Here is a 14,982-nt window from a genome sequence, read left to right as displayed (position 1 = left end):
ATCACGGGGCAGGCGGCTTCTTCATCTCCCAGGTCGCAGCCAGCCTCAGGCACTGAGGCCCGGTTTCTCAGTCTTCCCCAGGAGGTGGGGCAGGCGGACCTGAGGTTTCTGCTGCTGGCTGCAGCCTGGGATCACAGGGCAGGCGGCTTCTTCATCTCCCAGGCTGCAGCCAGCCTCAGGCACTGGCACCTGGTTTCTTGTCTCCCCCAGGACATGGGGTGAACCGCTTCTCCAGCTGGCTGAGGCCTGAGATCACGGGGCAGGCAGCTTCTTGGTCTCTGTGGCTGCAGCCAGCCTCAGGCGCTGGGGCCCGGTTTCTCCGTCTCCCCAGGACATTGGGCAGGCGGACCTGAGGCTTCTGAGGCTGGCTGCAGCCTGGGATCATGGGACGGGCAGCTTCTTCGTCTCCCGGCCGCACCCAGCCTCAGGCACAGGGCCCGGTTTCTCAGTCTTCCCAGGACGTGGGGCAGGTGGATGTGAGGCAGGCGGACCTGAGGCTTCTGAGGCTGGCTGCAGCCTGGGATCATGGGGCAGGCGGCTTCTTGGTCTCCGTGGCTGCAGCCAGCCTCAGACGCAGGGCCCGGTTTCTCCCTCTCCCCAGGACGTTGGGCAGGCGGACCTGAGGCTTCTGACGCTGGCTGCAGCCTGGGATCATGGGGCAGGTGGCTTCTTGGTCTCTGTGGCTGCAGCCAGCCTCAGGCGCTGGCGCCTGACTTCTCCAACTCCCAGAGACCTGGAGAGGCTGGGGGGCGGGGCTGCCGCCATGTTTTCAGTTTAATTGCATACTCACTCAGATTGGATGGTGGACGTGGCTGGTGGGCGTGGCTTGTGAGTGTAGCGGAGTGATGATTTGCATATTACTCTATTATTAGATAGATTTCTGCCCCACGGAATATAGAATCTATGAGCAAAAGCCCCTATCTGCTCATTTCTATATCCCCATTGCCTAGGACAGTGAATGGCACATAGTAGGTACTAAATAAATATTTGATGAATAAGTGAATAAGAAAATAAACCTAGTAGATGTTAATATTTGAGAAATATATAACTGAATAAATAAATATCTCTCTTGTCACTCAATTAACTCACACTATTTCCTCTGTAAGCCTCCTAAGATCCTACTACTTAAAATTAACCTCTTTTTCTACCTCTAAAATTAACCTCTAGTTCTTTGTCACTATTTTTTCCTTCAAGGTGGTATTTTATAAGTAGTATTTATTTTACAATATCTATCATTGTTTGTTTCACAATATAGTCAGCCTACCATCTTGAATTTAATTTCATATATGACTTACTGATAGCTTCCCAAATGAATTTAGAAGCTAATGTATTTCTAACACTTACAGGTAAGTAGTAAAGATAACAGTGAAAAAAATATTCTCATGTTACATCTGACTAGATTAAAATAAGTGTACTTGGGAAGTCTAATATTCTATGTAAGACATTTTAAGGAAAAAACTGAAAAAGAGTGGTTTTGCGTTATTGTATAATGCAATATTATTGGATTCAGGAGCAGGATTGATGATACCTCTTTAAGAGGTATGTTGTTTCATTTCAGAGAAAATGCAAAACTCTCGAAAGCCTTGGGTGACAGAGCTCTGGAGTGATAGAAGCATGGGACTTGTGAAAACAGAATGACCACCCTGGCCGGGTGGCTCAGTTGGTTGGAGAGTCATCCCCTACACCAAAAGGTTTCAGGTTCCATTCCCAGTCAGGGCACATACCTAGATCATGGGTTTGATCCCTGGTCAGGGTGCATACAAGAGGCAACCAGTTGATGTTTCTCTCTCACATAGATGTTTCTTTCTCTCTCTTCCTTCCTCTTTCTCTCAATAAAAGCATGTCCTAGAGTGGGGATGAAAATAAAATAAAAATAGCCCAGTCAGTGTTGCTCAGTGGTTGAGCGTAGACTTATGAACCAGGAGGTCATGGTTTGATTCCTAGTCAGTGGGGGAGCCTGTGGGAGGCAGCCAATCAATGATTCTCGCATCATTGATGTTTCTATCTCTCTCTCCCTTCCTCGCTAAAATAAATAAAAATATATTTAAAAAAAAGAGAAAAATAAAAAATAAACAGAATGACCATGAGAATGTCACTCAATCTTAATCCATCCCAGTATCCTGAATTCTTTGTCTCATGGAATTTTGGAGAGAATAATATGAATTAATATATACATGTAAAAATGCATATAATGGCTGGTTTTGAAGTGTAAGTGAAATTGCGATAAATAGTAAAGTTTTATTTTAAACCTTCAATAATATATTTATGATTTTTTCAGATGTGGCTTTACTTCAAGAATATTTATAGGCTGAAAAATATCAATATCTAAAAGTAATGTGTGTTACACATGTTGCTAAACAAGTAACACATATTATCTAATTTCATTCTCTCAATCTCTGTGATGTAGGTCATATCTATATATATAAAAGCCCAGCGACCATTAAGGTGGAACGCCCGGGACAACCAGAATGACCGGTTACTATGATGCTCACTGACCACCAGGGGTCAAGTGCTCAAAGTAGGAGCTGCCCCTGGTGGACAGTGTGCTCCCACAGTGAGAGCGCCGCTCAGCCAGAAGCAGGGCTCATAGTTGGTGAGCACAGCAGCAGTGGTGGGAGCTTCTCCTGCCTCTGCAGCAGCACCAAGGAGCAGTGAGCCAAGTGGTAAGGAGTGAGCAGGCAGGCCCTGGATTGCGAGAGTGATGTCTGACTGCCGGTTTAAGCCCAGCAGTCGGACATCCCCTGAGGGGTCCTGGATTGCGAGAGGGCACAGGCTGGGCTGAGGGATCCCCCCGCCCCATGCACCAATTTTGTGCATTGGGCCTCTAGTATAGTTATAATCATGGATCACATGTTTTAGAAAATGAAACTGAGGTTTAGAAAACTTAAAAAATGACTTTAGCCAAAGATACTCAGCTGGGACTTGATTCTGGGTCTGCGAGCAAGTCTATACTCCACAGGCAAAACCCAAAAGAGAGTTTAGAAGTCAAATTTTAAAGCAGAGCTTATTAGCATTTGATGGCATTGCTTCAATAAGAACACTTTCTCCCGGCTGGATGGCTCAGTGGTTGAGCGTCGACCTCTGAACCTGCAGTCACAGTTTGACTCCTGGTCAGGACACATGCCTGGGTTGTAGATTCAATTCCCAGTATGAGGTATGCAGGAGGCAGCCAATCAATGGTTCTCTCTCATCACTGATGTTTCTGTCTCTCTCTCCCTCTCCCTTCCTCTCTGAAGTCAATAACATATATTTAAAAAAAATAAGAACACTTTCAATTGATATATGTTTTACAAATATATTTTAAGGAACAATGATAAACTAGAAGTCATCACAAGTATCACCATTATAAAACTCTCTATAAATACAAATTAAACTCAATGACCAAGAATAATTTGTTTATTCATTATGAGTCATCTTAGGTATTCTATTTTATTAGATAAATTTATACAGATTATGTTCTGTACTGTCCTGTACTCAGATTATTATGGCAAAACCCAACCAAATCTGACAGTTCTGACTCATTAATGGTCCCAGGGTTTGCTCTCAATCCTTTGTACAGGCTGCAGAGGACCTGGTGAGGTCAGGGGTCATCCTCCTGGTGGCATCTTCCAGGCACAGTGTCCTGTGATGACAAGTTGGTTAAAAGCATCTCAATTATTTATCCACTGTCAGGTCAAGCAGTATTTAATGCTATTTTACATTTATGTAAACAAAAGTAGTCCACATAAAGCTCAGTATTCCTTTTTTTTGTAAATTACCTTTCATTGGGGTGAGTAATCACAAGGATAATATTGATGCCTGATTACAGCCCTGTGATTCATAAAAATCAGATTTTCAGAGACTATGTAGAATGCCTTCTATTTTATTACATGTTTTCTGTAATAAAATTTTTCTCATTTAAAGAAACAGTGATAAATATCCTCTATAATAAGAGAGGAATATGCTAATTATCCATTACGCTGTGAAGCATAACAACCGACCATGTAACGACTGGATCACAAATCTGCAGGAGGGTGGGGCAGCGAACTACAAGTGGGCAGTGGAGAACTACAGGAGGGGGCAGGGCAGCAAGCTATGGGGCGGTGGGGGAGCTACAGGAGGGTGGCAGAGAGCTACTGGTGCACGGATTCATGCACAGGGCTACTAGTATGAAATAAATGAAAGAAAATGTAAAGTACAGATTAATTTATAGTAGTATAATAGATTTAACCTAATCTTGCAAGTATCTTGAGGCTTGTGCTGAGTTAGCAGAGTCTAAATCTTCTAAGAGAGAAACTTTCCCTAGATAACCATGGTTCTAGGATCCCAGACCATTTTGTTAACTAAAGATCAGCTCTGCTCCTTCCTTATCACCCACATGACTCTGCTTAAGTTGGTATCAAGTGACAAGAAATAACGTATTCTCTATTCGGTATAAAAATACAGTGGTGTACCTAACATCTCTTTAATATGGGCATCACTGTTCTCTCACTACTCCTGTACCCTAGTCCCTTTGAGAACTGCCAGTGCCCATCCTGAGGCTGTGTGGAGAAAGCCTGTTTGAAACAAAGCCCTTCAGTGGAAAGCAGAATTCAGATATGGAGAAGGAGATTAAATAACTTTAAAAGTATTTTTTGCAGATGTGAGCTGTGTTTCCGTCATTGTTGAAGGGAAGAAGTCTAATGAGTACATGTTCCTAACATTTTCCATCAGCTCTAAATTTCTGTTTGAATCCTTTGAATATCATTCTCTCTTAGAGTAAAACAAAAAAAGAAACAATTGTTGAGTTGAATGATCATGGTCCCCTGTGGGTAAGTTCACTCAGAGACTGTTTCTACTCCTAGGCTTTCCTGTCAGCTAATCAGGTTTGTTGCATAGACTGATGAGCCAAAGATGTGTGAACAGAGGTGCTGATATAATGGATGCAACTGGTTGGAACCTGGAGCTCCTAGAGGTGCCCAGCCCTTTATCCTAGTATGATGACTTGGCATGTGAGGTATAAAAAAAAAAAAAAAAAGTTGTGCACATGGAGCTAGGCCTTAGGTCATTCCTAACTTACTGAGAAGGCTCAACAAATTTTACACATTAAACACAGTTTCCTGGATATTTTGATTCAGAGGTTGGATAATCTGTATTTTAAAAGAGGTCCCCAGATGACTCTGATTATCTTTCAGGTTTAAGAAACCTTAAACTAAATAACCCTTCCAAATTATAAAATTAAATTATCTAGCCTGTTCAATTCTGTTATGGTATTATACCACATGGGGACATTATATTTTAGAAAAAGTTCATTAGAAATGTTTGCAGTGATTCCTCCTTAGTTAACACCCACCATAGAGGACCCTTAGTCACTGTGCTGAAATATGCCTATTAGGCATGGCACTGTACCCGGTGGTGAGACATGGATGCATCACAAGAAGCCTGTGGCAGTGAGTGGCTTTCTCATGTAGCCTCACTTAATACTCCTACTTCATTGAGGTATATTAGCAAGTCATAGAATGGAAACAAGAAAAAAATCAATTTACTGGCAATTTCTACTTAGAAACCTTAAGAAAAAGCATTCCAAGTATGGTAATTTTTTGGTCAAAGCATAAAGTCATATTTTATTGACAAATGCATCTTTTTTAGAGTTCCAGCCTTTTTTAAAAGAGAAAAATAACTCTGGGGAAAAAATGAATTTCTTATCGTTTCTGGAAACCTTGATCAATTTCTGAGATCAAGAGAAATGTGTCAGCATTGAAGAGGAGGATTCAGCCTGACACTTGGAATGTACAATGGCAAGCAGCCCGAAGGAAAGACAGCCATCTTGACAAGAGATTAGTGTGATGCAAGATAAACACCAAAGCTTTCAAGGATGTCTTCTTTTTTTGGATTAACTTCCTTTTGGCAAAATGGCGCTGGGTTCTCCTAATTAAACACTGGCAAGCAAGGTTATCCAAGGAAACAAACATGGTATTGGAATGAAGTTACAAGTAATATCAGGTGCTACTTTTATCAAAACTTCAAGTTATCAGATTTAAGTGAATGTAATTCAGGTAGACTAAATACAGGTCAACATATAACACTGGATAATTAATTATCCATGGCAAATACTTCAGAAGATGTCAAAGTGTTTATGTTTGTATTCCATAAAAAGAAGGCAGTAATTCTTGGTGTTAATTCAATGCTGTGTTAATTGGTAATTGGAATCACACAGTTTAACAAAATGCTATTAATCACTTGATGTTTAACACAACATTAAAAGAATACAACTTATTGTGCACATTGTACACATTCTGTTGTATTAAATTTATGAAAATATATTATCAGTGGACTAAAAAGCCTAACATGTCATGACTACAGCCATGGTCAAAATATTCTCCGGTTGTTAAGTTGTATGAGTTCCAAGAAGATTAAAGAGAAATGATAACAAGCAATTTTTATCCTTGACTGGATCCTGAATTAGGAAAGAAATAAGTAGTTACAATAGGATAGATTCTGAGATACAAGTGGTTTTTGAAAATAGACTGTATCCTACCTAATAAAATAGTAATATGCAAATTGACTACACCTTCGCTACGCCCAAGCCACGCCCACCAGCCAAAGCCACGCCCACCAGCCAATCAGGACGAGTATGCAAATTACCCAACAAAGATGGCGGTTAATTTGCATACACTGAGGGAGGGAGGAGTAAAGACTGAAGATAACTTAGAAGGAAGAGGGAGGAAAAGCGGAAAGCAAGGAGACTGCCAGAGGGAAAGCTCCGGAGGGGTGGAGCGGGGCGGACCGGGGGCGGGGCGGGCGGCAGCGGCGTGTGGGTGCAGGCGCAGTGGCCACAAAGGTGGCAGCAGCGGCAGTGCATGCGGCCGCAGCGGCCGCTTGCAGGATTCTTCCTGCAAATGGGCTACTAGTATTAGATAATAGTATTATATCAATTTAAATTTATTGCATGTGATAATTGTATTATGGTAATGGAGATTTTAGAAAGACAAGGAGGTCAAAATGCATAATGAAGTACTTAGGGGTGAATTTTCATGATGTCTGAAACATTTTATCAGTGTCAGAGAAAATAAATAATATATACATACTTATGAATACATATGTGTATGTCTACACATGTTTGTTTTTACATTAACTGTATGTATGTATGTTCTTATATATATGTATTAGTATGTGTATATATATATAGAGAGAGAGAAGGGGGAGAAGGGTTGGAGGGAGAGAGGGAGAAAGAAAGAAGGAAAGAAAGAAGTGAAGGGAAGGAAGGAAGAAAATATGGAAAAATATTAAGAATTAATATCCCAAGGGAAAGATATATGTATTTTCATTGTATACTTCTTACAACTTTGCTGTAAGTTTGAAATTTTTTAAAAACTTGGAAGCAAAGTATTTTCTGGCTTACCTAATTCATACATTCAATAACAAACCTTTGTGACATAACAGACTTACTTGATAGTGAGAACATGACCTGAGCTGCAAAAAGGGAAGGAGTATAGAAAGAGAGGTGTAACATGATCCCAGGTTCAAATTCCAGGTGAGCACTAACCAGCTGAGAGCCTATGGTCAATCGTTTCATCTTTGCATCCATCCGATTGCTCTTCTCTAAAAGGATGGAATTGGACCAAATGAGTTCAGAAGTCACAAAGAATTCAGATTCAGTGATTTTCAGAGTTAGACGGATAGGAAAGAGACAACCTTATAAATAACTCAAAAGTAATCAGAAAATCATGTAAGATACTTAAAAATGATATAAGCCAGGCAATGGACGGGACTGTTTAGTTCTTACTTGGCTAGAAAACTATGACATTTCTATTTTTCGTTATGACTCCTCAAAGAAAAGCAAACACTGGACTTGGAGCATCACCAACATCATTAAATTATTGCTGCTAGCATTTGGTACCAGGGTACCTGGTGCTAATGGAATTTTTACAGAAATCTGAAGCCAAAGAAACTGTAGATAACTTAATGATTGATGTGTTCAACCGTCCACATATGGAAGAAGGAACACATTTTATTGGATTGGAAAAGCACATCAGTTGTACATTCACACAAACAAATGATGAACTGTGCTACTGTGAAGGACATTGAGACAGTTTTTTTGGGGGGTGGGGTGGGAGGACTTAAATACATTGTGGGAAAGATTTTTAACATAGTATAAATAATGTTTAAGATATTACAATATAAATCACTGGCTGAGGATTCTTAATTGAATAATATGGTGATTTCTTTGTTATGTTCATTTCTTTGTGTTTATCAAATCCATTCTGGGGAAATTTGAAAAGACTGGTTGTTTTAAGACATTCTGAAATGCTGTATTTACCATAAAGAAATGTGGTTATGAGATCTAAACAAAGGGGAAATACTGGTTTATTTAAAATCATCAAAAAGGTAATTTTAGTACTGTTATTTCCATATGAAAGGAGACTCAATGCACAAAGTCAAGTCCAAGCTTCTTTCCTGGGACTTGAAGCTCTGCCAGCCTAGCCTTATGTTTTATAGTATATATAAAGCATATACATTATATTCTTGCTCAAGATCATACACTTGGTACTCTGAGTCTATATTACCATTAACATTTCCTGAGCAAATACTGTCCTCTCTCATATTTGTGACTTTCAGAATGCTCTTTCTTATCTTTATCTTTACCTCATGTAAAGTGAGGTTACTAGTATAATCTCCATGAAACTTTCCCCTAGGAGGCAGTATAGTGCAGTGTTTAAGAGGAACTTTTAAAGTCAGGAATTCTGAGTGTGTGAGCTTTCTGGTTGTAGGAGTTTGTTACTTAATCCTACTGAGCCTCAGGTTCTTCGTTTAAAGATTTATTTTTTTTTAAATAACATTAGTGCTTATAGTATACAGTTATTAATAAGATTAAATAAGTTAATATACATACAATGTTTAGCACTGAGCCAGCTGTCTGTGAGAGGTGCCTGTAATACTACTATTACTTTTACTACGGTTTGTAATCCCATTATATGTAGGTGTCCTCTATGGCACTTACCACATTTTGCTTATCTTATAATAAGCTATGCATGCTGTCCCCATCATTAGACTGTAAAGTCATTGAGTACAGGAACTATATATTGCCCATCTTTGTTTATCTGCAAAACAAAAACAGTAGGTCAGACAACACAGGTGCTTAATAAATATTCATTTAAGTGGCTTAAATCATTGGATTTTTTCAATAGAAACACTTTATCTTCTCTTTTGATAGTAATGCTGCATCTACTAAATCTTTCATCTTAATGCTGAATATTCTAGACAGAGTATTCAAGTTAGAGCAAATTGACATAAAAGCAACTTGTTTTTTAGATTATTTTAAAATTTTTATATGCCCTTGATAGCGTGTGCCTTAGTTCAAGTTACAACAAATTACAGCTTTGTTGGCTCTGTGTCTCATAGTTGGAGTCATCTTAAGTCTGAAGAGCTATCTTTAAATGACTTTTGAGACATCCATGTTTTCATCTTTTCATCATACATTCTGTCAAAATATATATAAAAAAAACCTATTAAGAAATCCCTGCCTGCCCATCATTTACTGATTTCTGTGAGTGAACTTAAGCGGTTCTGATGGATTGGATGCATTTTGTGAAGCATCCTGTGTGATCTGTACTGTGAAATAAATCCCCAGTGTTCCAGAACTGACTCCGTTGAAAATGACAAGCAACAGAGAAGCCCACACAAAGTCACCTCAGAGTTCAGCTTAGTCATTCAAAGGTGTTTACTCAGAGATGATATAGTTTAAATTCATTTTCCAATAGGATCACTCCTACATCTTCCAGTTTTTCGAAATAGAAACTTTTAAAATAGTCAATATGATAGGAGTTACCTCTTTGTCTTTATGAACTGCTTTTTATTTCCTGACAAAAATTTTGTGAAATATACAGTCCAGCCGCATCCTATGTATCAATCATATTAGTATTGCCCTCTCCTTCCCTCTGTGGCCCTCTACACTCAGCCAGAATTACCCACTCATTTTGTTTTCTCTAAACACATCTTTCTTTTTCTACTCTCTACTTTTGCTCAGGCTGAACTCCCCCAACTGAAAACTTGTTTCCTATTTATTTATTATAGATTTTTTAATCTTTATTGTTGAAAGTATTACATATGTCCCATTTTCCCCCACTGACCCCTTCTAGCCGTCCGCCACCCCCTGCCTTTACCACCTATTGTCTGTGTCCATGGGTTATGCATATCTATATATATAAAACCCTAATATGCAAATAGACCAAACAGCGGAACAACCGAACAAACAACTAGTTGCTATGACGTGCTCTGACCACCAGGGAGCATGCGCGTAACATGGTGGGCATAGGCAGCAGGTGGCAGAGCGAGGAACATGGCAGGCATCGGCCAAGCTGGGATGGTGGAACAGGGGGTGCCAGACCAAGGCGGAGTGCTGGTTGCTGTCATCTGGGAAGCCTCTAGTGGTTACTGAAAATTCTTTGCTCCTGTGCGCTGCTGTCCTGCTGGGTGCTTGCACCTGCTGTTGGCTCCAGCTCTTCTTGCACCCGTTGCTGGTTCCTGGCGCTGGCCCCAATCACTCTGCACCGTCAGTGGGTGCGAGTGGGGCTGGCGCCATCAGCACATGGGATTGGTGGCAGCGGGAGCGGGGCTGCCAGCAGACAAGGGATGGGGGCCATGGTGGGAGGGGCCCAGTGGGGGTGCAGAGGATGGGCTGAGACCTGGCCCCGTGCACATGGCAGCCTCACAGTCCACAGTTCCTTTCAAGGTGCACAAATTCATGCACTGAGCCCCTAGTATGCCTGTAAGTTCTTTGGTTGATTTCTTCCCAATCACCCACTTACCCCTGCCTTTCCTCTGAGATTCAAGACAGTTTGTTCCATGCTTCTTTGTCTCTGGATTTATTTTGTTCAACAGTTTATTTTGTTCATTAGATTCCCCACATGAGTGAGATTATGTGATACTTGTCTTTCTCTGACTGCCTTATTTAACTTAGCATAATACCCTCCAGGTCCCTCCATGCTGTCTCCTTCTTTTTTACAGCTGCATGATATTCCTTGGTTTAAATGTACCAAGCTTCTTATCTGCTCTTCTGCTGATGGGCACTTGGGCTGTTTCCAGATCTTAGCTATTGTAAATTGTGCTGCTATGAACATAGGGGTGCATATATTCATTCTCATTGGTGTTTCAGGTTTCTTAGGATGTATTCCTAGAAGTGGGATCACTGAGTCAAATGGCAGTTTCATATTTAATTTTTTGAGTAAACTCCATACTGTTTTCCATAATGGCTGCACCTGTCTGCATTCCCACCAGCAGTGTACTAGGGTTCCCTTTATTCCAGGCTTTTCTTTTCACTATTCCGTGTTCTTTGAGACCTAGGTGTGGTCCAAGTATTGCTCATTTTTCCCAGGTTCTACGACACGTCTCTCCATCAACTTTTTGTACCTCATGTATCACTCAGTGTTAATGTTTACTTGTCCATATACATATGCTCAAGACAGTAATGTCTTTTTTTACATCCCCTAGCTGAGGACTCTGAGCAGAGTCTGTATGAAATATATTTCCAATGCAAGTGCATGGAGAGATGGCAGAGTGTGTGACTACAAGGTTAGAAGAGTGCTCTGTGGATTCTGGTCTAGCTTAGAATAGAATTACAGATTTGGGTAAGAGTATTATGGAAATAGAACAATGTAGAAAACCTGAGATTGCATGTGTTGATCTGTGCCTGTTTATGATGATGATTTTTCTTTTTCTTGAAGGTGAGAGTATGAGATGACAAGGCACAATACATAAAGTGACATCATAGTTTTTATGGAGGGCCTTGGCAGTATCCCCAGGATGGGGCATCGTTGACTCTTCTTGCCTGACTTTTGCAGTGGGCCACGCAGTGCTGGCAATCAATGGCATGGCCCTAATGGCAGGTACACAGCTGGTAAGAATGAAGTGCTGGAGTACATGGGCAGCCCTGCCAACTACCCAGTGTCCATTGGATTAGGCCAGGCCCACTTCACCTCCAATGAGAAGCTCATCTGGCCTCCACGTTCCACTCGCTGTTCGAAAAACGGCTCCCAGCTTTCTCCCAAACAGGGCAGCTAAGGCATTGAGATGCTGGAGATAGACACATTCCAACTGCACGGCTTCCAGTCAGATAGGGTCAGTCAGGTTTGTGGCGTTGGCAGAACCTAGGCAAGCGCTATAGATTTTCTTCTCCAAAAGATTAGCGAGAATTACTAAGACTGTGCCCTCAAGAACCCATTCTACTCCCTGGAAATGCCCATCAGGGGTGAGCTGTTTGACAAGAACCTGAAGCTTGCCCTGGGGTGTCAGAGAAGGCTGGAAGTTTTGTGCCTGGGTCACAGGCTGAACCTGCAGGAGGGGTCCTGTTGTTTCATTCCAATGGGGATTCCAGCAGCCTTTAGTGCTCTCAAAAATGAGAGGATGCTGAGCCTCACAACAGGTACTGAACCTAAAGCCTTAATGATATTCTCTCTTCCCTCCTGTATCTATCACTCCTACTTCGCATCTCTATACAGATTTATTTATAGAGGAAACAGGCCCATAAGTGCTGTATTAAACATTCCTTTGTTCTCAAAAAATAAAAGAATATCTGAACCTACAAAACAGGAAAAAATAAATATAAGGCTAAAGATAATGTTAAGTGGCAAATAGGTTGGACATTTATTAAATGAAATTTCCTTAAGAGATTTAATAATTTTAGCAAAAACATTTTTATGTGTGTCATGGCTAACAATCTGACTAAAAAGGAAACACATTCAAAGCTCAGTTGTACAACTGTTTTATTCTGTGTAATACTTTCTAAGTTATGTCTTTTGAATTTGTTAGAATTCTATTTTAGTGGCCACAATTTCTTTAATAATTAGTGTTGTACAAGTAAAATCCCCAAAGTCCTTAAAAAAGAGAATACAAAACCTTTTAGTATCTTGCATTGTAATTTTTCATTTTTTAATAATTAGATATGCCTTGTAACTAGGACTCATTTTACTAGTACTAGTCAAATAAAATGAAGTTTGAAATACTAATGAATGGACCAATAGATGTAACCATAAATTCATTTATTTTATTTGAATTTAATATACTTATGTTTATTTATTTATCAAAATATTTTACATTAGTGTCAGGAATAAAATGCTACCAGTAGTAGAAAAACCTTGAGAGGATTATACTTTTGAAAGAAGAGAACTCTACTAGGTTGACTTCACATTTCTAGAGCTTTTCTCCTGAGCACACAGTCCACAGTCCATTTAGTGCAGTTTGGCCAAAACTTAAAAAGAGATCCATGGTTTTTTGGTCCAAGCTGTCAGAGAATAGGTTTTAGAACTTCTCAAAAACCTGAACCAGAAGTGGAAAATCCAGGAAAGGAAAGAGAGCCTAAAAGTGGGAAACCTCACATCTGCATATTAATTCCCATGAACACGTTGCCTGAACCGAAAATGTGTTTGAGGGGGTAGGGTGAACTTTAAGGAACTAGTGAAAAGCAATAGTTAAAAGGCTAAAAAGGCAGAATAAAGAAAGGTGTTTAGAGTTTGAATCCTGCCTTGTTAGAAGGCCTTGATAAATAACTGTGACTTTCTATTTAAGTTCCAGAATGACTACATTATAGGAATAACATATGTCAAGACCAAGAGATTCAGCAAAAACTAAGAGGGAAAACCATAAGGTAAACCCTCTACAAGTTCAAAGTAATCAGGCAGTAATTTCTCTATTTGCTATATCAAAAATCAACACTCTTAAAACATATTCAGAATATCAAGTATATAATCAAAATAATTAAATTGGTAAAGATAAAGGAATAAGGACTGACTTACCAGTATCAAGAATGAGAGAGTGGACACAGAAGTTAGCAGCTAAAAAGTAGGTAGCATTTGAGGATTTTCATTCATATATAACAGAAAAGAAATTTTTCAGGTAAGGAGGCCAAAGGAAAAAGATGAAAAACTCAAGAGGGTTGATGTTTCCTGAAAAAAGATGATGAATACTCTTCACAATGGGAACCACCCTGAAGACAAAAATGTACACAGATTTCCAAAACAGTCTTCCAAATCTTCAAAAGCATGAACGTTGAATTTTACAGGTTTTCTCCCTTCTGCATATGTATAAACTGAGAATAGAAACTATTCCCTGTAAGGAGGCTTCTGTACATACATCAAAGGATTTTGATGACATTATAAGAACCAATAGAATGAAGCTGGGGCAGTTTATAATGATTCTGGAATATCAAGACATTTACTTTCTGTTGTAGAATATTAATGAAACAGCTGACAAGCCAATAAAATTCTAAATGTCCACAGGAAGAACATTTGTTGGCATTGATTTGACTCTGAAGTGGGTTTTATGAATTCACAGATATGAGTGTACCTACTATTACATGGGAATTAGACAATGACCTCATGGAAAAAGAAATAGGTACGTTTTTTAAAATTTTATTATTTAATTGTTGACAGTATTATAGATGTCCCCCCTTTTCCCCCCCTTTTGCCCTCCTCCACACAGCCCACACCCCACCCAAGCCTTCCCCACCCTATTGTCTGTGCCCATGGGTTATGCATATATATTATTTGGTTAATCTCTTTCTGTGCCCTCTACCTCCTTCCCCTCTGACAGCTGTCAGTCTGTTCCATGCACCCATGCCTCTGCACATATTTTATTCATCAGTTTATTTTGTTCATTAGATTCCACATATAAGTGAGATCATGTAACATTTGTCTTTCTCTGACTGGCTTGTTTCACTTAGAATAATAATTTCCAGGTCCATCCATGCTATCAAAGGGTAAAGGCTCCTTTTTTACAGCCGCATAGTATTCCATTATGTAAATGTACTGCAGCTTTTTTTATCCATTCATTTACTGATGAGCCCTTGGGCTGTTTTCAGATTTTAGCTATTACACTTAACTCTGCTATGAACAAAGGGGTGCATAAATTCTTTCTGGTTGGTATATGGAGTTTCCTCAAAAAATTAAAAATGGAACTGTCATTTGGCCCAGTGATCTCACTTCTGGGAATATATCCCAAAACACCATTCAAAAATAGGTAAGTTTATAA

At 39.8% G+C, this 14,982-nt stretch overlaps 1 pseudogene across 1 annotated transcript; it reads left to right on the top strand.

The window, feature by feature from the left end:
* The first annotated feature begins 5,380 nt into the window (after positions 1-5,380).
* LOC307105703 (trafficking protein particle complex subunit 4-like) lies at positions 5,381-12,341 on the top strand (annotated as a pseudogene). The gene is made up of 2 exons: positions 5,381-5,457; positions 11,799-12,341. The product of its transcript is annotated as a trafficking protein particle complex subunit 4-like (transcript).
* Positions 12,342-14,982: the final 2,641 nt, after the last annotated feature.

This window comes from Cnephaeus nilssonii (assembly GCF_951640355.1).
Source record: "Cnephaeus nilssonii genome assembly, chromosome: 9".
NCBI lineage: Eukaryota > Metazoa > Chordata > Mammalia > Chiroptera > Vespertilionidae > Cnephaeus > Cnephaeus nilssonii.
The sequence above is the reverse complement of the archived record's forward strand: the minus strand, read 5'-3'. Positions and strand labels throughout refer to the sequence as shown.